Raw genomic sequence first — 26,034 nt, forward strand, 5'->3', positions numbered from 1 at the left:
TCTGTGAGGAACTGAAGCCCCAAAAGGACTGAAGAAGAGGCTGGAGCTTCTGGCGTGGACGCCATAGACCGCCAGCTGGCTGAGCCGCAGACCCAGAGCAGGGAGGAACTTAGGGAAGACAGAGCCCAGCAGCCGACTGAGGCTGGACCTGGCCCTCGCCACCCCCACCTCCATTAGTCTTTATGTCCCCTCTGCATGTGGCCTGTCTCGGATGTAGGGGAGAGACCTTGGAAATTGGTACAAAATTTGGAATTTATGGGATTGGGAAACTGAAAGGTCTTCTGTCCCCACCTCAGCTTGTCCACTTCCCAGCCATGTGGGCCGGTCTGGTGGGGCTCTGTGAAGCTTTTCTTCAGTGGCCAGATGGCAGGTACTTTAGATTTTGGGGGGCCCTAAGATCTCTGTCACAGCCACTCAGCTTTGCCATGGTGCGGCCAGAGCAGCCACAGACAGCATGTCAATAACTGGGCACGGCTGTGTCCCCCTAAACCTTCACTCACAAAAACAGGAAGCCAGCCTCGGGGGTGTAACTGGCCAGCCCTCAGGTCCTCCCAAAGCAGGTGCAATTCTGGAAATTCTGCTGGAAGCCCCGGGAGCTCAGCCCTCCTGCTCAAAGCCACGAGAAAGCAATCGTGTCTGCTACTCACTGACCACACGTGGTACAGCTAAGCAGTCAGGAGCCTGGGCTAAGTTCAAGCTTGACTTTGACACAGACAAAGCTCTGAAGCCTTGGGAGAGTCCCTTCCCTGCTTTGTGCCCCAGCAACAGTATCTGAAAATGAAGACGTTCAACAGAGAATGGGGTGAGGATCTGATCGGCTCACTCACCTGCAAGGGTAGTGTGTGGCAGGTCCTGCGAGCCTCAGTCATGGGGAGTCTGATGAGCTCACCAGATGATGATGTCAGGAGGCTTCCGTGGGATGGCAGAGGAAGGCCGCGTTTAATCTAGCCTGGGGAGGGCCTCCTAGAGGAAGCTGAGGCTCTAGTGATAACCAGGAGCTCGTTTAAGCACCTTACTAATGGCAAGAGAAAGCAGATCCTCCCACATTAGAGTTTCACAGGAGGCGGTGGTGTACACCTGTAACCCAGCTGCTCAGGAGGCTGAGGCAGGAGGATCACAAGTGTGAGGGCAGACTGGGCAATTTAGTGAGACCCTGTCTCAAAAAGAAAAAGGGCTGGGGATATAGCTCTGCAGTAAAGTGTTTGCTAGTATTCAAATTTAGGCCCTAGATTTGATCCCAGTCCTGAAAAAAAAAAGAAAAAAATATCAGAATAAGAAGAAGATTAGAGTTTGCTTCAGCATGATCAGAGAAAGACAAAGCTGGAGAAGTCAGCCAGGCTGGGCAGGGCAGAGTCATGGAAGACCACACACATGCAGTCAGAGGCAGATTCCATCTTCATGATGAAGGGCCAAGGGAAGATCCTGGGGGAGACGTGTACCTTGCCCTAGCTGCTGGTAGAAGATGGATCAGAGAGAATGAGCGTGGAGGCAGGGGACAACAGGATGCCTTGCCTCCATTCCGGCAGGGAGGAGGGGACGGCCTTAAGGCCAGGGCCCTGGGAAGAAAGACAGACACAGCAGGACATGTTAACCAGGTCCCACTGCCAAGATAGGGAAGGCTACTGGATACAGTGGGAAAAATCAGGGTCCACCCTTCCTGTCCCTTTTCAGTTCTAAAATAGTGGAGCATGATAAATCTTGATAATTTAGGGCCAGTACTCAAAACCCATCGGGTAATCCCAACCTGCACAGGAAGGATCCCGTCTCTGACAGCTCATCTCATCCATCCCTCTGCCTCTGGCCCAGTCTGCATCTGAGCATCAGCTGTGGATACAGCGAAGGACAGACCCTCCTCCACACAGAGGTGGGCTCCTCATCCATGAGAAAGGCATACCATGGTGGCGGTGAAGGGGCCAAGACCCTGGAGAGACAGGCTTTAACCGTAAAGAGCAGTGGACCCCTGCTCCCTTCTTTCTTTTTTTTTTTTTGAAAACTGGCCAGCAGGATCAGTCCCCACGCTGGGAGGCAGGGCCAGGCTGGCACACGGCCACCCAACCACATCACAGCTCCCCGGCCCGGCTGCGACAGAGGCAATTTATCTAGAGCCCAGGGAGAGTTGGAAGGAGAGGAATGCCACTCCTTCCCTTCCTTGCTGTTTGGGGCCATTCATCACCCAGGTCACTCTGACAGCAGTGTGGGAATCGTCCACTCTCTCCACCAACCCCCAGGAAATGTGGGCGGATGAGGAGGAATCGGGGAGCCCTACTATCAAGGAAGGCATCTGGGCACCGCGGGGTGCTTCAGAGGGGAGGTCAGGTTTCCACCCTCTGCTGCCCCCCTGCCTCTCAGCCTAACTCCCTCCCTTCCCCAGGACCCCCGACAGGACCTGAGACTCCATCTGAGTGAGAGGCCGAGGGCTTCTGTGCTGCTGGACTCCGCAGAAGCCAGGGCTTTCCAGTGTGGAGGGATCCTTCTGGACCCAATGGCAGAGGCGTGGCCCGTAGTGGCCTTCTGTGTATTTAGACCAGGATTCGAATCTTCACTCCTGTGTGGCCTCAAGAATTTTGTAAATTTCTGAGCATGATGCCTATCTCATAGGGTGATTTTTATCTTTAAAAAAAAATCTAATTTTTAAATGTCTCCATTCAGTCTTCCCATCTAAGACCCAGTGCCAGCTTGGTTTTGGAAGCTCAAGTTGTGTGGACCGTGGCGTTCCACCAGGCTGTCTCCTTCTTCCCACCCTCCAGATGTTCCGAGCACATCTTGGTGTTTTCCATTCTTCAGCCCTAGAATCAACTGTTTCTCTTAGGAACCCCTGGTTCCTTTTCATGGAGAATGGATGGTGTTTAGAGCCCAAAGTCTGGATTGCTGGTGTGTTCACTGGCCCTGAGGTGTCACTCCTAGGCCCACTCATCAGACAGAGCTAGGAAATGCGGGTGTGCCTAGCAACGTGCGCAGGAGTACATACATGTCCCGTGAAGGGAGCTTGCAGGACTGGCGGTGGTTCTGGGTGAACCAGTGAGTGAGTGGGAAGTGAACGTGAAGGTCTCGCAAGTTACTGGACACTGTTGTCGACTTTATAAACACTGCACGCTTCAGCTACATGAAATTAAAATTTTTCTTTCTTCAATAAGTGGTGTTTTTTTTCCTTCTTCACACAAGATTTTTCTTCAATAATAAGTTGATTTCCCAAACTTTTTACTTTATGAACTTTTTAAACTCTTTGTTTGGAGAACAGTTCTATGGCTGTACGAAACCACTTTCTTTAGATCCTCATTCTGGAAACGTTTCTCTATTTTCTTAAATTTTTTTTTACTATTTTGTTGAAAATGAAGACACAAACACACAAATTAGCCTGGGCCTACCAGGGCCAGGGTCATCAGTATCATTGTCTTCTCTCTTTACATCTTGTGGGAGGTCTTTAGAGGAACCACAGGCATGGAAATATCACGTCCTACGATAGAGATGCCCCCTTCTGGAATCCCTCCTGAAGGTCCTGCCTAAACTCTTCTTGGCAGGTGTCACCCTTGGGAAATACGTCCAGGGTGGTTTACTTGGCTTGTTTTCCTTTTCATCATAGAGTTGGTTGTTAGCAGATCATACATCATGAACTTCCCTCTCTAGCCACAAAAACCTGTCAGTGTCAGGGCCCCTATTTTCAAACATTTTAAGGAACTTGTTAAGGTCTGCAAAAGCTTCTGCTAGACCCCTCACGGTGAATTTCCTCAGGTGTTCTTTTTCTCCCCCTGCAGTTTCCTTTTCTCTCACCTCTTTGGCAGCCACATGCTCCTGTTCTGATCCCATTATAATCTTGTGGACCAGCATCGAATGAGCTCCCGTAGTGACACGGATATGTGGCACCTGAGAGAGGCAGGGGTGACTCTGTCTTCATTTTTTTTAAAAAAATATATTTTTAGTTGTAAATGGGCACAGTACCTTTATTTGACTTGTTTATGTGGTGCTGAGGATCAAACTCAGTTCAGGATCGAACTCCGTTCCTCCCATGTGCGAGGCAAGCCCTCTGACACTGAGCTACAACCCCAGCCCTCTGTCTTCATTTCTGTATCTATCATATTGTGATTCTAGAAGAAGAAAGGGGGGGTGAGGAATATAAGCCATGCTTCATCTTTTGCAACTTTTTGGTCAGCTCAAAATTAAACATTTTTTAAAGCATGGGAAGCCTCTAGAATGGAATACCTATACCAGAGCTGTGAATTCCCTCTCCATCCTTCCACTTCCTAAACCTGACTCCCCTCTTTACTTAAGAATTTATAAACAGGATAACAATCTCCACCCCATAGTGTTTTTATAAGACCCTCTGGATGTGCTTCAGGATATGAACCTTAAATGTGCCCGGTAGCAGCAAATTCACAGCAGGGACCACTCTGGCCAAGCTCATTGGGCCACAGCAATTAGCTGACTCTATACCAAGCTTGGAGCAGAGTCTTTTATAATATGGAGGGGGATGTCACTTGGGTTCCTCCAAGAAGCAGAGCCTGAGACAGGATGTAAGGGCTAATAATTTATTTGGAAGTACCAGCAACACAGGTAGGGGAGAAGAGAAGTGACGTAGGAGGAGGGTAAGTATTACAGTGTCCCCTGGAGAGCCCCTGAACACACACCTGAAAGTGGCCCACAGGCTGAAGTAGTCACACACGGGCTCCGTCCAGTGGCAGTTCCTGGGGATTGCTGTTCTTCTGCCACATGGAGATTAGCCTCCAGAGGTTCTGGGAAAAGCCCAGGGAAACAGAGCTGCAGGTCTTGGCAGCTCTAAGCCATCAGATCACCCTCCGCTACCCAAGGCAAGGGGGAGAAGGGCACAGATGGGCCTTAGCCCTTGGTCCACCGCCCATGACCACGCCAAGCCCAGGTTCAGTCTGCTAGATCCACTCCCTCGCTTCTCCAGCTCTCCTGAGCAACCTTGGGGGACCAAGAAATGGGAAGAGAATTATGGCATGGCCTGAGCTTTGGGCTTAGGTGGAGGAAATTTGTCAAGGAAGAGCTAGTTTCATCCAACCAAATATTCATTAATCCGAGACAAGGTAGCCAGGTCTACAAATTTCCTCAAAGTGATATTAAAATGTATTTATATATTGAGCGGGGCGATATTTCTATATATATATATATATGAATATGTAAATGTCGGAGTTTGTAAGTATCTCTGGTGGAGAATGAGAATGAGACGGTGAGTACAGAGCCATGAATTCATAAAATGTTTTAAAAGGAGCTCTCTCCAACCTTTTTGGTGTGTTATGTGATTAAGGTACAGTAGACTTGCAAAGTACGTTGTAAATTTAAAAGTTTAATGCATCATTTGCAGAAGTTTTCCACTGAGTTGGCTCTAAGAAAGGGCAATGAGGAGAAAGAGATGCCACCTCTATCTTCTCGTCCCTTGAGGAAAGCAGCAGGGACAGCCTGCCCAGCCAGAGCTGGCATCTCTCCCATTGCAGGGAATCCAGAGCCTCCTTCATGGACAGAGTCACCACACAAAAACCTGCAGGTTGCACCCAGCACAAGTGCATGCAGTCTAGGGGTAAAGGCACTCGCCAGTGCCTCCCTCCCCAAGCCGATCCACCCCGTGCAAGGCTGCATCTGCATGAAAGAAGGGCATCTTTTCTCAGTTTTACAAAAGGACCACATTGGCAGCTTGAACGTCACGTGTGAGCCCTGCAGACAGGATGCCCATCATTCTAAGCATTGCAAGGCCAGAGCACACAAAGGATAAAGACTGGTCCAGAATACGCGAGTTTGCTGAAGCTGCCACAAGAAAGGACCTCAGGCTGGTTGGCCTAAATAATAAGAATTCATTTTTTTCCCCCCCACAATTCTGAAAGCCAGAAGGCTGAGGGCAAAGTGGCAAGGTTGGGTTCTTCTGAGTCCTCTCCTTGGCTTGTAGATGGATGTCTTCTCTCTGGGTCTGCACAAGCTCTTCCCTCTGAATATGTGTTTGTCCTACACCCCTTCTTTTTTCCATATTTTTTTTTACTGGTGCATTATAGTAATATGTAATGGGGGATTTGCTGTTACATATTCATGCCAGCACATAACAGAACAAGATAATGTGGCCAATATCATTCCCCAGTATTTTCTAATCTTCTCTTCTTCCTCTTTCTTTCTTTTTTTATTTATTTATTTTTTTTTTGATGGTACCAGGGATTAAACTCAACCACAGGGGCACTTGACCACGGAGGCACATGCCCACTCCTATTTTATATTTTATTTAGAGACAGATTCTTATTGAGTTGCTTAGGGCCTTGCTCGGTTGCTAAAGCTGGTTTTGAACTCATGATCCTCCTGCCTCGGCCTCTTGAGCTGCTGGGATGACAGGTGTGCCTCATTGCCCCCTGCCCCCTGATCTCTTCTTATAAGGACCCCAAGCAGAGTGAATTGGAGTCCACTTTAATGACCTCTTCTTAACTTAATCCCCCCTCTGTAGGCGCTCTTCTCAAACACAGTCACATTCTGGGGTACTGAGAGTTGGGGCTTCGATGTATAGCGTTGGGCGGGGACACACCATCCACCCCATAACAGAGTAACAGGAAGTCATCGATGAATCCAGAAACAGAACTTGGTGTCTTCTGACTCTCCATCCGTGAAACTCTGGGGCTTCATTCCCCCGTGGCTGTGTTCCCGTCCACCCTTCTTTTGGACGGGGGCGTGAGTGGAACTGTAGATGCTGAAGAGAAGAAAGCTGCTCTGCTTTGCTGCCATGGCTGCTGAGTCATGCTGACAGACCCAAGTGAAGCCTCCTCTCCCGTGACAGCCCCCCAGCACCCACCTGTACCAGTTCCTTTGGCAGAAGAAAAGAACATCACACAAGAGCAAGGGTTCACAGATATCAGTTAGACCAACTCACTGAGTGGCCACCTGAGCTTCCCAGAGAATGGGCTCCACACACCCAGCTTCCAGAGACATCTGGGTTATTTCTGCACATGAAGAAGTGACTATAGTAAAGCTCCCTTTTTGGGCAAACTTCTGTAAAGAAGAGGCTGGGTTGCCTCCACTCCTAAAATAGTGCAGTGTACAGCCAGCACAACTGTATGGGGCAGCCCTGAGATGCTCCCACACCCCTTACTCCATAAGTTCTTTCCATCTATTCCCTCCTGTTTCTTCTCTCAAAATTCCTTGCCCTTTTCAAATTGTTGCTATATGAGAACTGCTTCTCCCTTATAGCCAATCAACCCACAGGCTACACAGTAGCCAATTTCCAAAAATGCCACCCCAAGATGATCACCACCTCCTGCCATTCATGTCCTTGTGGAGTCACCTCCCACACTGTGCCAGGATGACTGTTAGAAGCAGAAAGGATAGCATATCACTTCCAACATCATGTTATGAAAAACACCGTGGCTTCTGTTGGGTCCTTACCTTGCTCTTGGAGGAGTAGATTTGGAGGAAGTGACGTCATGGGAAACCCTATAGCAGGGCTCACTTAAAATCCAAGCTTCCTGCCAATGACCACATGAGTGAGCTTGGAAACAAACCCTCCAGGCCTGGGCAATATTCAGATGACTGCAGCCCTGGTTGATCCCCAGCTCCGCTGCTCTTGGAGTTCTAACCTAGAGAAACTAGGTGATAACAAATGTTGTTGTTTTAAGCTGATAAGTTGGGAGTCATTTGTTATGCTGCAATAGATAACTAATACAGACAAACTACATGCTGGGCCATCAGCCCTGCACCAAATGACCTTCACCGAGCTGGGTCTGAATGTTCCCCTCCAATTTTTGTCAGCAGTGATTACAAGAAATAGCCACGTGAAATGTGCCACCAATTGGACCACACACCTGCTGTTAGGCGGATTTTTTGACAGTGTCTTTACCTTTGGGGTCCTCTCTGTAAAGGGCCATGTGAGAAACACTTAGAGTTTAATACAGGGCTTTCTCTTATTTTAGCATCCATTATCTGACCCTCCACAAATATTAGGTTACCTAGGGAAGAAAAAGAAAGGTCTCCACTCCTCATATTAGTCCTCCGTCGGTAACATTCCCCTCCCTGTCGCAGCGAGGCTGATTTTGTCCCATCCACGTCACTGCCGCTCCATCTCACGGGCTGACAGATGATCAATACACTGGGAATACAATGCAAACTGATTGCAAAGTATAATGGCCAATCTCACAAAAAAAGGAGGGCAGGATTTCATAAAGTCCATGAGAGTCACTGCTGGCATCGTCGTGAGCAAAGGCTTCGACAAGTACGTGTTTGGAGAGTTGGAGCCGTCAACACCGCCCAGAGAAGAAAACATCCAGGACAAAGAAAACCAAGAGACTGTGAGAGAGAACGGCTGGAATATCAAAGGAAGAGGAGACGCTTCTGAGAAAATTGGGGAAGCACTCAAAAGAGATTTTTTTTTTTTTTTGCAAAACCCTGCTTTTCTTTCTTTCTTCTGTTTTTTATGAATAACCCTGCATGTGATTATGCTGCCCAAGTCAAACATGAATTTGAAAATGTTCTTTCATTCTACCATGGACTTTTGTTGGAAAAATTCCATCCCAAAAAGTCATCCCCTCGGTTCAGCACGGTCAAAGAGGACAAAGAGTCACAGATGGGACTTCAGTGGTGGTTGGGTTACCCTTTTCAACTGCTGTGACTAAAAAGATCTGACCAGAGAAATTTTAGGAGGAAAAGTTTATTCAAGGGCTCAGAGTTTCAAGAGGTGTTGGTCCATAGGAGGCCGGCTCCATTCCTCGGGGGCTCCAGGTGAGGCTGAACATTGCAGCAGCAGAGTGTGGCAGGGGGAAGCAGAGAGCCTCCGCTGGCCAGATATATAAATATATCCCAAAGCCACACCCCAATTCCCACCTCCTCCAGCCACACCCCACACCTCAGTGAATACCCATCAGGCATTAATCCACGGATGAAGACCCTGACCACCCAATCATCTCTCCTCTGAACCTTCTTGCACTGTCTCACGTGGGAGCTTTTGAGGGACACCTCACATCAAAACCATAACACATGTCAAGTGTAAAGTCAACTCATTTTAATCACTGTTGTTTCCATTTTGCAAGATGCATCTAACAAAACTCTTTTACAAAACATTCACTATGAAATTTTGGTTTCCTCCTCCCCAACTTTTATCCGTTCCCTTTCCTAACTGGGAATTTAATCTTTTCTATCTGCAAGCATCCCAAAGTATCAAAGGCTATCTTAAGCAGAGGAGAAAAAAAATGCTTCTTTTGAAGAAACAGCCTGTGGCCTCCTTTCTAATGAGCTGAGCTTCGTAACTTCCACTTGGCACTTGTTGCCTGGAATTCCAGGAGGTTCAGTCAAGCTAGGCTCTTATCATGTTTTAGTTCCTCTTTTATCCCGGGTTCCCATTTCCCCTCCCTATCCACTCCTTACTAAGTCAGCAGAATGCATACATTGTGGGCCAAGTGTTACCAATGCTTCTGTAGAAAGAGACAAGAGTTACTGACAAATTCCAAGGCCACTCTCCAGGAGATGACCAGGGACTTTTCGTGGCTCTACCCAGTGGCCTTTCTCTGCCCTCTGCCTCTCACCAGGTCAGCCACACACCCTCCCCACCCTCCTTGCCTGGCCTTCCCTAGTACACGGCTCTCCAGCTAGTTTTCTTGTACATTTCTCTCCTCCCCTGCTTTGCCTCCTTTTCTCAAGGTATAGATTTGCCCGCCTGAAACATTAGCTTTCTTTCCAGATGTTTCCAGACCACATCTGGAAAGCTAGGCTTATCCAACAGCCCTATCAGTGAGCAGAGAATATCTTAAGCCAGTGGAGGCCTCCATGAGCTGGTGTCCTGGCTCCTCACCCCGCCCCAGCCCACACTCATTTAAACTTTTAGCTTATTATGAAATATATGCGTTATACAGAGAGGTATAGAGAACGATGCAATGAATATCTGGTTGCCTTAGAAGGCTAATGCAATAAAACATCACATGGTGAAGTCTTCCATCTACAGCTTGTTATCAATTATTAAAGCAGACAGAAGGGGCTGTGTGTAAGGGCAGCCCAGAGGGTCGGAGCAATCACCAAGAAGGAGCACAGGGGCCATAAGTTCTGGCTTATATGCATGCCCACAGACGTTTATTCTTCCCTATAATCTAATGAGGGGTCTATTGCTCTTCCCATTTAAGGATGAGAAGATAAGTTCAGAGATCATTTGACATGATAGCGTGCAGTGGCTAAGACATGGAGCCAGACCGACTGGGTTTGAGCCCTGATTCCAGTAAATGCTGGCTGTGCAGTGCAGACCCAGTCACTTAAATGTTCTCAGCCTGTTGTCTTTCTTGTCTCTAAAATGGGGGTATTTACTCCATGGGGTTGTAAGGAGATAAAATGCCTGTTCAGAAGACAACCAGGTGTGGTAACTGATGCCTATAATCGCAGCAAATCAGGAGGCTGAGGCAGGTGAATCACTAGTCTGAGGCCAGCCTCAGCAACTTAGCAAGACCCCTAGAAGAACATAGTGAGACCTTGACTCAAACTAAAAAAATAAAATAAAATAAAAAGGGCTGGGGACATAGCTGAGTGGTAAAGTGCCCCTGGATTCAATCCCCAGAACACACACACACACACACACACACACACACACACACACACACAAAGACAGCCTTGCATCTTATAAGTGCTATAGAAATGTTTGTTGCTGCTGTTACTACTATTAGTATTACTCTGATTATTATTGCCTGATAATTATTATTATTGCCTGATTATTATTATTATTATTATTATTATTGCTTCTTATTACTGTGCTACAGTAAGGACAGCTGCGTGTTCTATGCAATTCTCTGCCCCACAAGGATCTCAAATGCCTACAGCTACAGACTCAGGACCCGATCATCTGGTACTCAGGAGAATTTAAGAAATATGCAGCCTGCTTTCCTGGTTCATCCTCACCAGCCAGGATGTTTGGTCTCATTTTGAATTTGCATCCCATAAACACTGGATTTATCTTGTGCCTCGGTTTCTGTTCCCCCAGGGCCATGCAGGGTGGGGTCCAGCTGGACCTCTCTGCTGCAGCTAACCACCTGCCAAGACTAACTACCCACCCCACTGCCATCCTTTCCTGGCCCATCCTTGCCTGGCTGTGGGGTGCTCTTGGACTTCTGATCATTACAACACCAAGTTAACACCCTGGCCCAGTAAACATGTCCGTCCGGCCTCTGGATCTGATACCTCAGCCTCCCTCAGCACGCCGCCACCAAGCTCTTCTTCGGACAGGAGTCACCCAGGGTGGGAATGGCATTTCTTCATTTCCGCCGGGTTCCACTTTCTCTCTTGACTACATAATTAGAAATTTTTTTTTTTTAGATCTACCATCCCTTACTAACCAGCCTCCTGACTTGGCTTTTGCCCACCGAGCGTATAAGGAATCCGGAGCACTGGGCTGGGTTAGGCCTTCACACAAATGCAATTGCGCTTTTATTGCTGCCATAATTTTGAGTTGATGAGTAATGAGATTGATCTCTCAGAGAAGTAGAAGGCAAATATGTGGCCACTCAGCAACCAGCTCTTATTTCTTTATAATTTGGTGCTGCCAGGGATTATGTCTTGTTTTTCCTTATTTCTTGTCATGGCAATCTCAACAGTCAGGAATTTCTAGGTGGTGCTCAACATGAACCGGCTCTACTTAGTCATATTTATCTCTTTAGCCATTCGTCCTGGAGGGACAGAGCTGTCCAAAAGGCAGAGGGAGGAATGTGGCAGACTCTCTCCAACAAAGCAAGAATGGGGTGGAGATTATTTTTTATAATTATTTAAGCTCTCTGGAAATTATCCTAAGGGTATAAGACCAAGGGAGTAATAGGCACTCACGAATAAAACTACTAAGTGTCATTAGAACAACAGAAGCCTGTGACATTTGAACTTCAACCACCACTCCCAGTTCCATTTTTGGAAGCACTACCCTAAGCTAGTGGGGCCAAGAAGAGCCTCCCTCCCCGTCTAGCTCCCTCTCTGGGGAAGAGACAGACTCTTGGCTTTTCTTGTTTCTCTCCCCAGCTCTGTGTTTCAGAAGTTCTTTTGGGAGGATCAACCTCCTCCATTCAGCCTCCACCCCTAGGGTGGAATTTCCATACTAGATTTGAGGGCCAAGAATAGTGGGGACCCAATTACCCTAGCCCCAGCTCATTTGTAGGGGAGAGATTCTATGCTTCTAGAGATAACAAAGAACATTTTATAACGGTACAGAAGTCCATGTGTCTAAAAATATTACAACTGTAAACATATATGCAGCCGGCAAGGTGGCACACACCTGTAATCCAAGCAGCTTGGGAGGTGAGGAAGGAGAATCGCAAGTTCAAAGCCCGACTCAGCAAAAGCAAAGTACTAAGCAACTCAGTGAGACCCTGTCTCTAAATACAAAATAAGACTGGGGATGTGGCTCAGTGGTCAAGTGCCCCTGAATTTAATCCCCAGTACCAAAAATATATATATGCATATTTATCTAATAACAGGTCAAAAATACATGGAGCAAAAAAAAAAAACTAGTAGAATTGAAAAGGAAAATAGTTTATCAATAATAATTGGAGACTTCAATAATGAGTAGAACAATTGACATACAATACTGATAGATAGTTAAGCAAAAAAAAAAAAAACAAGAAAATTGAAGACTTGAACAATGCAATAAACCAACTAGACCTAAAAGACACTCATAGAACAAACCATGTACTGGCAGCAGAATACATTCTGCCATGTACACATGTAATTGTCTTTAGGATAGACCTTATTCTAGGCCACAAAATAAGCCCCAATAAATTTTAAAGTTTTGGAATTATACAAAGTAAAGTATGTTCTCTAACTACAATGAAATTAAATTAGAAACCAAAAACAGAAGGAAATTGAGGAACTTCACAAATGTGTGGAGATTAAACAACACATTGCTAAATAACCAATGGACAAAGAAAACGTCCTATAGAAAATACTTTGACATGAATGAAAACAAATATACAGCATAGCAAAAGTGCTGAATGCAGCTAAGTTAGCACAAAGAGGAAAATTTATAGCCCTAAAGACCTACATTAAAAATAATAAGAAAGATTTGGACTAGACAGAGGAAAGTGAAGAGAGGAGAGGGGACATGGGAGTAGGAATGATAGTAGAATGAACTGGACATTATTCCCTATGTGCACACATGATTATATGACCTGTGTGATTCTACATCATGTACCACCAGACGAATGAGAAGTTATACTCCATTTATGTATGATGTATCAAAATGCATTCTACAGCCATGTATGACTAATTAGAATATATATATATATAAGATATAATTATAAATAAAAGAAAACTAAAGCTAAAATATATATAAATATATAAATAAAAGAAAACTAAAGCTAAAACAAAACAAGAAGAAAGAAGAAAATAAAAAAATCTAGAGCAGATAAATGAAATACAAATTAGAAAAACACAAGAGAAAAAAAACAAACTCAAAAGTTGGTTTTTAGGGGCTGGATGTATAACTCAGGGGTAGACCATTTGCACATGGCCCTGAGTTTGATCCCCAGCACTGCAAAATAAGATAAAATAAAATTTTGTTCTTGAGAATGCCCATTAAAATTGACAAAATATTAGCTAAAGTGATTAAGAAAAAGAATTCCTAAATTACTAAAATTGGGACAGAAAGGGAAGATTTCATTGCTCACATTACAGAAATAAGAATTATAAAAGAATGCTCTAAGCAACTACATGCCCACAAAGTAGACACATTAAATGAAATAGCCAAATTTCTAGGCAGACATAAATTACCAAACTAGCCCATAAAGAAACGGACATTCTGAATATACCTATAGCAGGTGAAGATGTTGAATTAGTACTTTTAAAACATCCCACAATGAAAAGCCTAGGTTCATTTGGCTTCACTGATGAATTCTACCAAAGAAGAATATCAATCCTTCACAAAGTCTTCCTTAAAACAAAGCAGGAGGAACACCTCGAATTCATTCCATGAGGCCAGTATTACCTGACAGCAAAATAAAACAAAGACATCCAAAGAAAAATATATAGACCAATAGCCCTTATGAATATTCCTGAACAAATATTTAACACCAGAAAACTAAGTACAGCAACATATAAAAGGGATTATACACCATTACCAAATAGGATGTACCCCATGCATGCAAATAATATTGGTTTAATATTTGATAATCAATTTAAGTAATATACCATATTAATAAAGAACAAATAAATGGGAGCACTTCAAAATATAGAAAATCTTTTGACGATACAATAACCTTTCATAATAAAAATACTCAACTAGCACACTAAGGAGGGGAGGGAAGAATAGAAGTTCAGTGGATTAGGCAAAAGGGAATGAAGGGAAGGATTTGGGGATGAGAACAGGAAAGACAGTAGAATAAATCGGACAGACTTTCCTATGTTCATATATGAATATACAATTCTTGAAATTCCACATCATGTGCAACTGCAAGAATAGGATCCTTATTAGAATAAGTTATATTCTATGTATGTATAATATGTCAAAATACATCTTACTGTCATGCATACTAAAAAAAAGATCAAATATTTTAAACTTAAAAATAAATAAATACACTCAACTAGTTAGGAAAAGAAGGAAACTTCCTCAATCTGATAAGGCTTCTAAGGAACAACTCACAGAGTGTTTTTCCCCTAAGATGAGGGAAAAGACAAGATTCCACTTTTGCCACTTCTATTTAACGTTGCAATCCTAAGATTTTAGCCAGATATATTTAGGCAAGAAAATTGGGTGGTGACAGACACTTTGGAAAGGAGGAGGTCAAACCATCTCTATGTTAGATGACATGCATTTAGAAAATTATAAGGAATCCACTCCAAAAAAAAAAAACTACTAAAATAAGTTTTAAAGGTTCAACAAGGACATAGGATACAAGCTCAACTTGTCAAAGCAAATTTTGTTCCTATATGCTGGCAATAAACATTCTAGAAATGAAGTTATAATTCCATTTGTAATATAAATAATATAATTACAATTGATATTATAATTCCATTTACAATATCAAAAAGAACAAAATACTTAGAAATAAATTTAACAAAAGAAGTAAAAGATTTGTACAACTATAAAAATGTTTAAAGAAATTGAACAATATCTAAATAACTTGAAAGAGATCTCATGTTCTTGGATTGCAAGACGATGTGGTTAAGATGGCAATGCTCCCAAACTGACCTACGGATTTACACAGTCCCTGTCAAAAGTCCAACTTCCTTTTTTTTCAGAAATGGAAAAACAGATCTTCAAATTTATATGGAAATTCAAGAAATCCCAAATAGCTAAATGATCTTTTAAAAAGAGCCAACTTGAGAGGATCACATTTCTAGATTTCTAAACTTGATAAGAAATTGCTCTGTAATTAGGACAACGTGGTATTGGAAAAAAGATAGACGTCTAAACCAATGGAATTGAATTGTGAGTATAGAAATCAACCTTCACATTTATGATCAATTAATTTTTAACAAGAATAGCAAGATAATTCAATGGAGAAAGGACAATTTTTCAACAGAGTCAGGACAACTGGATTTCCACATGTAAATGAATAAGGTTGACTCCTAACTCGATTATAGACAAAACTTAACTCAAAATTGGTTTGAGTTAACCTAACTATAGATTTATTAATGCTAAATTTTCAGTAAATGGTAAAACTAGGAAACTCTTAAACCAAAATATAGAAGTCTTTGTGACCTTGATTTAGGTCATGATTTCTTAGATATGCCAAAAACACACAAGTGATAAAGGAAAAAAAATAGGTAAGTTGGAATACATCAATATTAAAAATGTTTGTGCTGCAAATGATCATCAAGAAAGGGGAAAAACAACTCAGAGTGAAAAAATATTTGCAAATCATATATCTAATAAAGGAATTGTATCCAGAATATATTTTTAAACTCTTACAACTCAATAATAAAAATACAAATAACCCAATTTTAGAGTTGGCAAATGATCTGAATAGATATTCCTCCAAGGAAGATATGCAAATGTCCAATAAGCACATAAAAAGGTGTTCAACATTATTAGTCATTAGGGAAATGTAGATACAAACCACAGTGAAATTCCAATCATCAGGATGGGTATAATTAAAAAATAAATAAATAAGTAACAAGCAATAACAAACGTTGGCAAAGATGTGGAGAAATTAGAACCCTCATACTTTGCTGGTGAGTTTGCAAAAAGGTGCAGCCTCTTTTGAAAAACAATTTGGCAATTTCTCAAAATTCTAAACATAAAATTACCACTTGACTCAGCAATTCCACTCTGCAGCATGTATTGAACACAAATAAGCAGGTACATCCATATGAACACACGTACCCAAAGGTTCATAGCCACATTGTTCATCATAACCAACAGTGGAACCAACCCAAATATCCATCAATGGAGGAATGGATAAATAATTTGTAGTATATCTATAAAATGCAATATCATTCCACCATCAGAAGGAATAATGTGTCAATACATGCTATAATACAGGAATCTTTAAAACATTCTGCTAAGTGAAAGAAGGCAAACACAGAGACTATATATTTTATTTATATAATGACCATTTATAAGAAGTATCCAGAAATGTACAGATAGGAAAATCTATAAAGACAGAAAGTATATTAGTGGTTACCTGGGCTGAAGTGGGGGACAGGAAGATCTAAGTGACACTACTGAGTATGAATTGTATTCAGAGGAAGAAAAAAATGTTGTAAAATTAGATAGTGGTAGTGGTGGTTGCATAAAACCTGTCCATATACAAAAAACAAACCAAAAAACTCACTTTGAATTCTAGACTTTAAATGAATTAACTGTATGGCATATGAATTATATTTCAATAAAGTCACTAAAAATTATGGCTTATAGATAGGAGACAATATTGTTAATATGTCAGTTTTCTCAACATGATCTAGAGATTCAATGTAGACCCAGTCAAAAATCTCATTATTTTGTGGTTATTGACAGACAGAATTCTAAATTTTATACAGAGAACCCAAGATAGCCAACACACTACTGAGAAGAACAAAGTCAGAGAACTGACACTATGCATCTTCAGTGTTTACCATAATGGTACAATTATCAAGACAGTGTGGTATTGGTGAATGAGACAGATCAATAGAACAGAATAGGGAGCCCAGAAATAGATCTGCATAAATACAGGTCAACTGATCTTTGAAAAATAAGCAAAAGCAATTCAATAGAGAAAGAACATTCTTTTCAATAAATGATTCTGGAACAACTAGACATCCACATGCAAAAAAAAAATGAATTTAGACACAGATCTTACATGTCACAAAAATTAACTCAAAACACACCACAAACCTAAATGTAAGTGCAAACCTAAAGAACACCTAAATCAGGAGAAAATCCAGGAGGCCATGGTTTTGGTGATAAGCTTTTAGATACAACACCAAAAATGTGATCCATAAAAGAAAAAAGAGAGATAATTGGAGTTCATTAAAATTGGAAACTTTTGGTCTGCAAAAGACACAGTTAAGAAACTGGACAGATAAGCCACTGATTGGAATATTTCCAAAGCACATGAATGATAAAAAAAAAAGGATATGTATCCAAAATATACAAAAGACATTTAAAACTCAACAATAAGGAAATAAACTATCCAAATAAAATATAGACAATTGGAACAGTATCTCACCAAAGAATGGGTACAAATCGCAAATGAGCACAAGAAAAGATGCTCAGCATTGTATGTTGTTAGGAGATGCCACCGCACCCCTCTTAGAATGGCAAATGTCCAAAACACTGGCACCACCAAATGTTGGAAAGGACGTACATTCATTCATTGCTTCATTCATTCTTCATTCATTGCTGGTGGGAATGCAAAATGGTGCAGCCACTTTGGAAGACAGTTTGCCAGGTTCTTGCAAAACAAAACACACTCTTACCACATGATCCCGCAATCACACTTCTTGGTATTTATCCAAATAAGTTGAAAATGTATGTCCACATAAAAAACTGCCACACGACTAATTATAACATCTTTGTTCATAAAAAAAAAACTTGGAGACCACCAAGATGTCTTTTAAGAAGTAAATAGATAAATGAATCATGGTACGTGCAACAGAATGTTATTCAGTGCTAAAAGAAATGAGCCATCAAGCTATAAAAAGATATGACGGGACCTTAAATACATACTGCTAAGTGAAAAGACCCCATCTGAAAGTTCCCTTAATGTATAATTCCAACCACATAATATTCTGGAAAAGGCAAAACTAGGAAGCCAATAAAAAGATCAGTGGTTGCTAAAGGTTTAGATAAAGGGAGGGTTGAGTAGGTAGAGGACAGTGGTTTCTAGGACAATGAAACTCTTGCACGTGATACTGTAACGGTAGATATATGCCATTGTACACTTATCAAGACTCAATGTATAACAAAGACTGAACCTCAATGTAAACCACGGGCTTTAGTTAATAAAAATGTGTAAACCCTGACTCATCAATTGTAACATATGTGTCATGCTAATACAAGATGTGGATAACCAGAGCAAGTGGGTGGCACAAGGATATGCCTGAACCCTGGTACTTTCCATGACTTCTGTAAACCTCAAACTGCTCTAAACACTAAAGTCTAATTTTTAAAACACGCTCTCCCTATTGCATACATCAACTCAAACATCACAATTCTTGATTCTTTGGAGTTTGTGTTTGCTCATCACTTTCCATACTGAAACAGGTAAATTACTTTAAAATTAGCATACAACGTGTGCTGCAGGTGAAAGAATGCATGTAGCCTACATGGGAACTAGACAGCATGATTAAAAAGTGAACACCCACTTATTGTGAATACTCACCCAGTATTGTTGCACCACCAGTGTGGTCCTCCCCTATCCCGTCTCCTTCCTCACCTCAGAGGGAATTGACATTTTTCCTGAATTCTACATTTGTCATTCTCTTGCATCTTGTGAGATGGCTTAGTGTTAGATCTTTGCCACTATCGTAGGAAGCTTCTAAAAACAGTCACCAGTGATTCCAGCCATCTGGTATTCATTCCCCTTGAGTGTGGGTTGGACCTGAGGACTTGATTCTGAGGAAGAAAAGATGGCGACCGTGACGGAGCCACTTCCAAGACTGAGTTGCGGAAAGATCCTAGCAGCCATCTTGCCCACCCTTTTTTTTTTTTTTTTTTTGCTGTTTCCCTTGCTCACACCAATGGAAGTCAATAACTGTGTTGGGAGCTGCCCTGTGCAAAGGCCCACAGAGCAAGAAACTGAGAGTCCAACCACCATCAAGGAACTGAATCCTGCCAACATCCTCAGGAATGAGCCCAGGTGGGTCCTCTACCAGGTGAGCCTTGAGATAACTGCAATCCCAGCTGACACCTTGATTACAACCACCTAAGAAACCTTGCCTCAATTCCATCACATCTAGATGTCTGGCCTACAAAGGCAGAGATAAATTGGGGGGTAATTTCTCATGCAGCAATAGATGACTAACATAGGTGCATATTAGGTATGTGATCTTGAGCACATTACCTATGATTCCCATGCCTCAGTTTCATAGCTATGAAATAGAAAAAAACAATTGTGCCTTCCTCAAGGGGTATAGAGAGGATAAGTAAATTAACACATAAAATGCTTAAAATAGTCTGTGGTGTAGAGTGAGTGCTCAATAAATGTTAGCTATCTGTTTTGGTTACTTGCTATAAGCATGGATTTTTCATCAACTATGAATCCAAAACCCAGCTTCTCCTGACCTAAGCATAAGCACACACTGCTGACAGCGAATGGTGGAGAAGGGGCTGCTGGTCTACCTTAGTTATGCCCGTATCTCTTGTTTTATTAGGATAAGGGACTGGGTTTCAGGAATTGGTCCTCCAATAGTGAGATAGAACTTATTAATATTGGTCTAAACAGTTCAATGTTCAGGGAGTTCCTCCTGTGACAGACTTGAGAGGTCCCCTGAAGACATTTTTGTCACACAGAGGAAATCCCATCCCTTCCTAGACTCTGGCTTTCCTGTGTGGCAATCACAGTTCTTTGCAAATTCTCCATATGGTTGTAACTACCATCGCTCTGGGGCATCTCTAGATCATGTCAAACTAGAGGTGACAGAAGTAAGAGGATCTGGGTATAGACACACGGAAGTTAGGGGAGTAAGATGTGCATTTCTAAACGTGGCAATTTGCTTATTCTTGGGTCATCAGCACCAAATAAGACCAAGGAACTTTGTTTAGGACTTAAGGATCCGTGAGAGGGCCTGGAGTGCTGTCTGCCTGGGTTAACCATTCCCCTCTTTCTTTCCCTAGCACTGAGGTCCTGTTGCTCCATCTTCCTGCATTTCCTCCTCTGTTAAGTAGGGAGTCCTGGAAACAAGCCCTCCTTTAGAACGTGTTTCCAGACCCTCCTGGCAGCAGTCCCAGGGGTGTTTGCTAAGAACAGACTCCAGACAGCTTCAATCTACATCTCCTGGTGAAGACTCTGAAATCTATTTTTAACAAGTACCTCCAGGTAATTCTTATCATCAGCCAAGTTTGGGAAACACTATCTTAGAATATTCTACTTTCATCTTTCCCCTGGTTCTGGGCTGTGAATAACTGCCCATGGCAGACATCACTAATTGATCACAGGACTCTTTCATACTGAACCTGGTTGAGGCCTCCAGATCCTTAACAAGCACTCGGGGCAAGCACCAGCTCTCTGGTGGAGTCGCACTGGAGATGAAATGCAATGGCCACCCCTGCCCTTGTTACTGTGTATTCATGTGATGTTGACATTTTCCTGATCTGTGGATGGTGTATACAGAATTGGGCGTCAGTGTAAAGACTGGAAAAATTCAACTCAGTCAGGCCTTCCACGCAGATCAACTGGCACCTCCACAGACACATGTCTTCAGAGAGGTCCAAAGACCCCTGCAGGGCACTTTCCTCCTGTTTCTTCAGATACTAAGATCATCCTAGTTTTAGGGTAGGGTACAGAATTGGTGGCATGGGTGTGTCTGCCTGCCATCCGGAGGTGAGTCTAGAAATGTGTCGAGTGGAAGAAGTTGTAGCCATGCGAACTGGGTTTAGAGGCCCGTGATGGTAGCACATCCATAAAACAATCTTGGTTTCTGGGAACTACAGTACCATGGTTTTCATGTCTTGTCAAGAACTCACGTTGAAACTTAATCCCCAAATGTATATGTAGATGGTATTTGGAAATCAGGACTTTGGGAAATCGTTGGAATTAGATAAAGTTGTCAAGGTGGAGTCCCCATGGTGAGACTGGTGGCTTTATAAGAAGAGAGACCTGAGCATACCTGCTCTGCTTCTCCATGTATTGTCCTCCACTGTGTTACGATGCAGCATGTAGGCCCTTAGCACACGCCGAGCAGGAGTGGGCACCATGCCCTTGGATTTCCCAGATTCCAGAACCATAAGCGAAAAAGACTTCTGTTCTTTATAAATTACCCAGTCTCAGGTATTTTGTTAAAGCAATAGAGAATAGACTAAGATAGAGTGTCTCTCATATTTCCATATTACCCCAAGATGCTGAAGTGTCACCTGTGCTAAAGGAACTTCCAGACCAGGACCAGATAATAGAGCAAGAAAAATGTACTGGGGTTAGTGGGGTGACAAACAAGCAGAAAATCATGAGATTGCAGAGTGAGATGCCCATAGAGGGCCACCGGGAGGTCTGAGGGTTGACAACAGGGAAAGGCTACCTCTGTCCTCAGATGAGGAGCCAGGAATTAGACAAAAAAGATGGGGATGCAGCAGAGCCCTATTAGGTAAGCAAGGGAGTGAGAAAAGGTATTCTGGGCCAACACTCACACAGATGTCTGTACCTGCTCATTTCTGGTAGTCATCCAGGAGTAGCGGTATGGCTGCAGGGAAGCCTGTATACTTGGGCAGGGTAAAGAGTAGGGAGAACAGAGTATAACTAGCCAGAGGCCTGGACAGGATGATAATCACCAATGCAAGAGGAGACTTTAACATACTAGCATTTGTGGGTTCTGGTATGGTTTGGATAGAAAGTGCTCTCAAAGATTCATGTGTAAAGGCTTGGTCCACAAAGAAGAAATGTTCAGAGTTGGGGCTTTGGGAAGTGATTGGATCCTGTGGGCTCTGACCTCATAAGTGGATTAAACCATTGATGGATGATTGAACTACGGGGAGGCAGTGGAAGCTATGGAGGTGGGACCTAGTTGAAGGAAGTGGATCACTGGAGGCGTGCTCTAGAGAATACTTCTTGCTTCTAGTCTCCCCTTCTCTGCTTCCCAGCTGCTATGAGCTACGAAGCTTTCCTTTTCCATGCATGCCCTTAGCCATGTCTCCACCTCGGAGGCAACCATGGACTGAAACCTCCAAAACCAGGAATCAAAATAAAGCCTTTCTCTAAGTTGCTTATGACAGGTGTTTTGGGCATGGCAACAAAAATCTGACTAATATGATCTCCCACTTGAGCAGCTTGGTCTTGCCCCATAATCCTAGAGGAATTCAGCGCTCCATAAACCTGTGCACACAGAGCTTGCACTGAACATTTCAGTGCCTCCCTTTTAAGATAAAGGGCACTCAAGAGCCACCAGACATGTTTGAGGAACCACTCTATCATGAAAAGAAAGACTAAAGTAAGCAAACAGAAAAAAGAAAAGTCCAAAGAAACAGAAGAAAACAATCCTGTAACTAACATCCTCACAGGCATATGACATATGTATGCTTAAACAAGTATAATTATTAAAGAAGAAATATGAAAGAAAACTCTTGAACATTGAAATCAATATAACAGAAATAACAATTCAAAAGAATGGCTGTAAAAAAAAAACAGAATTGCCAAAGAAAAGCACCCAACTTCAAAGATATGGGAAATGACAGAAAATATAGTGAAATTATAATACCAGCAAGAAGAGGCAATTTTTTGATGGCAGAAGTTCCCAAAAAAAGAGAAATCGAGAGGGGAAAATTATTTAAGCAATAAATCCACACTTGAGTTTCTAGATTGAAAATGTCACTAGTTAGTAGAACAATGGGTATTCCACTCACGCATATTCCAAAAGCAGGAAATAGAAGGGCACTAGACTTCTCAACCTCAACACGGAAAAGTAGAAATAGGAAAACACTGTCAAAATCCTGAGATGGCAGGTGTGGGGAGTGATTTCCACTCTGTGATTCAGCCAAACCGTTAATCAAGTGTGAAGATATAATGGATACCATCTCACACAGACAGGACCTCAAAGTCATTGCCTTCTGTAAATCCTTACTCCAAAAGCTACTGAAGGATGTTCCCCACCACAGTGAGAGAGTAAATCAACAAAGAGGATGCTCAAGATCCAGGAAACAAGGAACTGAATTCAGTAGGCAGTCAGAGAGAATTCCCAAATTGATGCTGAAGGTCCAGGGTGACAGATTAGTGGCAGACCAGGTTAGAGCAGGAGAGCCAAGAAATGAATTAACCCAGTACATAATTCAATGCATGCCAACATATTTAAAAGAAAATTATAATTCTGCCAGAGAGCTCGGGGATGAAATAGTGATAGCTACCTAGAAAACCAAGTAAAGTCACAAAATCATGGTAATTATAACATGACACCATTATACAATAAAGGAAATAAAATCCTGATGTGCTATGTAAGTCAACCTGAAAATAACAAAATCATAATACTGTAAATACTGAATACTGATGATTACCAAAAAAATGATATCATCCTATTGGGAGCATAGGGGGAGGATGTGTTTGTGGGGGAGAAGGCAGCTATATGGTCTTCTTATACAGAATCAAGTTAATAAATGATAAGAATTTTTTTTAAAAACTATAGAAGAAGCATGATATTTAGAAATATAGAGTTAATAACTGGAAGAAACAGCTAAAAGAGTGGGAAATGGTTGCCTTGGGGGAAAAGAGAAGAATGCTGCCTTCCCCTCAAAGCCTTATATAAATATTTATTCTTTTAAATTAAGTGCATGAAATTTAAATATGGACTCTATTAGATGATGGCACCGATTTAATGTTAAATTTCTCAGTTATGGTAATGATGCTGTAGTTACGTGAGGGAATGCCTTTGAGTGGATACATGATGAAGTATTTAGGGGTGAAGTGACACAATGTCCGTAATATGCTTTTAAATCATTCATCAGTAGATAGATACAGCCGCAGATGAGAAAATAAAGCAAATGTGGTAAAATGCTAACTGGTGAATCAAGAAAAGGGAGTCCATAGATGTTCATTGTATTTCTGTTTCAACTTTTCTGTCATTTTTTTTTTAATTCAAAATTAAAATGTTTGGGGGGAAATGAAGCATAGGTGTTATCCTGATAAAATTTTCATTTAAAAGTGAAATGAATGAGGATGTGGCTCAAGTGGTAGTGTGCTCACCTGGCATGCCTGTGGCCCGGGTTCGATCCTCAGCACCACATACAAACAAAGATGTTGTGTCCGCCGAAAACTAAAAATAAATATTTTTTAAAAATTCTCTCTCTCTCTCTCTCTTTAGAAAAAAAATAAATAAAAAGTGAAACTTGTGGCCCATTGCCTGACCTACATGGGCACTTAAAATTGTCAGGTATTGAGGTTGGGGCTATACTCAGTGGAAGGGTGCCTACCTCGCATGTGTGAGGCACTGGGTTCGATCCTCAGCACCACATAAAAATAAATAAATAAAGATATTGTGTCCATCTACAACTAAAAAATATATATATATATTTTATTAAATGTCAGGTATCTTTATCAGTTTTAGCAACAGCAGCAGCAACATGCTTTCTTACTAGGCGAGAAATAGGCGAGACAGTGACAGACCATTGATTGTTACACCCGGATAAGGACAGGAAAAAAATATCAACCAAAGATTATCTTCCCTCCACCCTTCTGCCCACCCCTGCCCTAGGACCTGATGTGTAGCCCTGAGAACTCTTGGGCCATAGCCGGGTGGCAGTTCTGGTCACCTTGGGTTCAAGATGGACCAGAGAATGACCAGGGGCCAGGTTAAAGAGAGAGAAAAGTGGCAGAGTCACCAAGATTAAGGGAAAGGGCAGTGAGGGTGCCTCTCAGGTGTCCAACACGAGGGTCTCGGTGGGTGACAGGATGTTGCCCCCCAGCTCACAGCACACCGTGCCAGGGTTGTTGAAGAGTCAGCTCTGACCTGCCATCCCCAGGACCTTCCATCCCAAGGTCCAGAGCCTTTATAATTATTCCCCTCTAGGAATGCTCCATTCACCCTAGACCCTACTTAGGTTCCTGTGGCCTGTTGGGTTGTTAAGTCTTCCCAGAGTTCATCCCAAACAACTGAACAACTCACCTCCAAGCCTCCCCCACCCTGAGTCACGTAGAGATGCGTAAAGAACCCCAGGGTGGGGGCAGTCTCAGAGGAACCCCTCCGCACAGGGCCCTTCTCCGAAGCACCCGGTCCCTTCTAAAACGTTTCCAGGTTGAGCTCCTGGCCTAGGTGTGTAGGTGTGCACATACACAAAGGTCTACTTACAAGAAAACACATAGTGGGTCCTCATGATTCACCACTTACTAAAATGTATGTGTAACTCCAAGGTCGACATCCACGTGCCTTCACAGTCATCGGTGGCCACAAGCAGAGGAGGAAAGAACTCCAGTGGCCAATGCACAGGTTTTCCCACAGATGACCCTCTGCTTCCTGTTTCATACTGTAAACAGGTGTCCTCTTTATAGTCCATTCAGGGTTGTTGGGGTTTTTTGGGGGGGGTGGCATTTTTGTGGGGTTTTTGTTGATGATTTCACTCTTTAAAGTGACCCCCAAGCATGTACTAAAATACCGTCTGGTGCACCTAGACCATGATGTGCCCCCACAGAGAAAATACCTGCGTTCAGTAAGCTTCACTCAGGTGTGAATTACAGTACTGTGAGTTCAATATTAATCAACCATATACATTAAAGACAGTGTCTTTACAAAGAAACACTTCATACAAGGTTACGTACTGATCAGGTGACAGAAACACGTGACCATAGGCTCACAGGAACCTCACCCTGTATTTCCTCTAGGAACAAACAGTTCACTAACTCATTGTTTTTAGCATGTGTAGAACATAAATTCCTTGAATAACAAGAATGGACTATTCACACTCCTCCTCCTCCTCCATCTTTACTCTACTTTGTGGATTTAGTTACCCATAGCCAACCATGGTCCAAAAATACAGTACCGTAGGATAAG

The 26,034-nt window shown here is 42.6% G+C and overlaps 2 long non-coding RNA genes across 2 annotated transcripts in view; one reads left to right on the forward strand and one right to left on the reverse strand.

Annotated features, from left to right (window-relative positions):
- The window catches only part of LOC120890710 (uncharacterized), a 44,550-nt gene extending 36,986 nt beyond the window's left edge, over positions 1-7,564 (reverse strand). Inside the window, exon 1 of the long non-coding RNA XR_013427701.1 lies at positions 828-7,564. This is a non-coding gene — a long non-coding RNA (uncharacterized LOC120890710). The remainder of the gene's footprint in view (positions 1-827) is intronic.
- An 11,425-nt stretch (positions 7,565-18,989) lies between these two features.
- Positions 18,990-24,332, forward strand: LOC144367702 (uncharacterized). The gene is made up of 2 exons (XR_013427227.1): positions 18,990-19,211; positions 20,189-24,332. It is a non-coding gene; the product is annotated as an uncharacterized LOC144367702 (long non-coding RNA).
- Positions 24,333-26,034: the final 1,702 nt, after the last annotated feature.

Source organism: Ictidomys tridecemlineatus, chromosome 11, assembly GCF_052094955.1.
Source record: "Ictidomys tridecemlineatus isolate mIctTri1 chromosome 11, mIctTri1.hap1, whole genome shotgun sequence".
NCBI lineage: Eukaryota > Metazoa > Chordata > Mammalia > Rodentia > Sciuridae > Ictidomys > Ictidomys tridecemlineatus.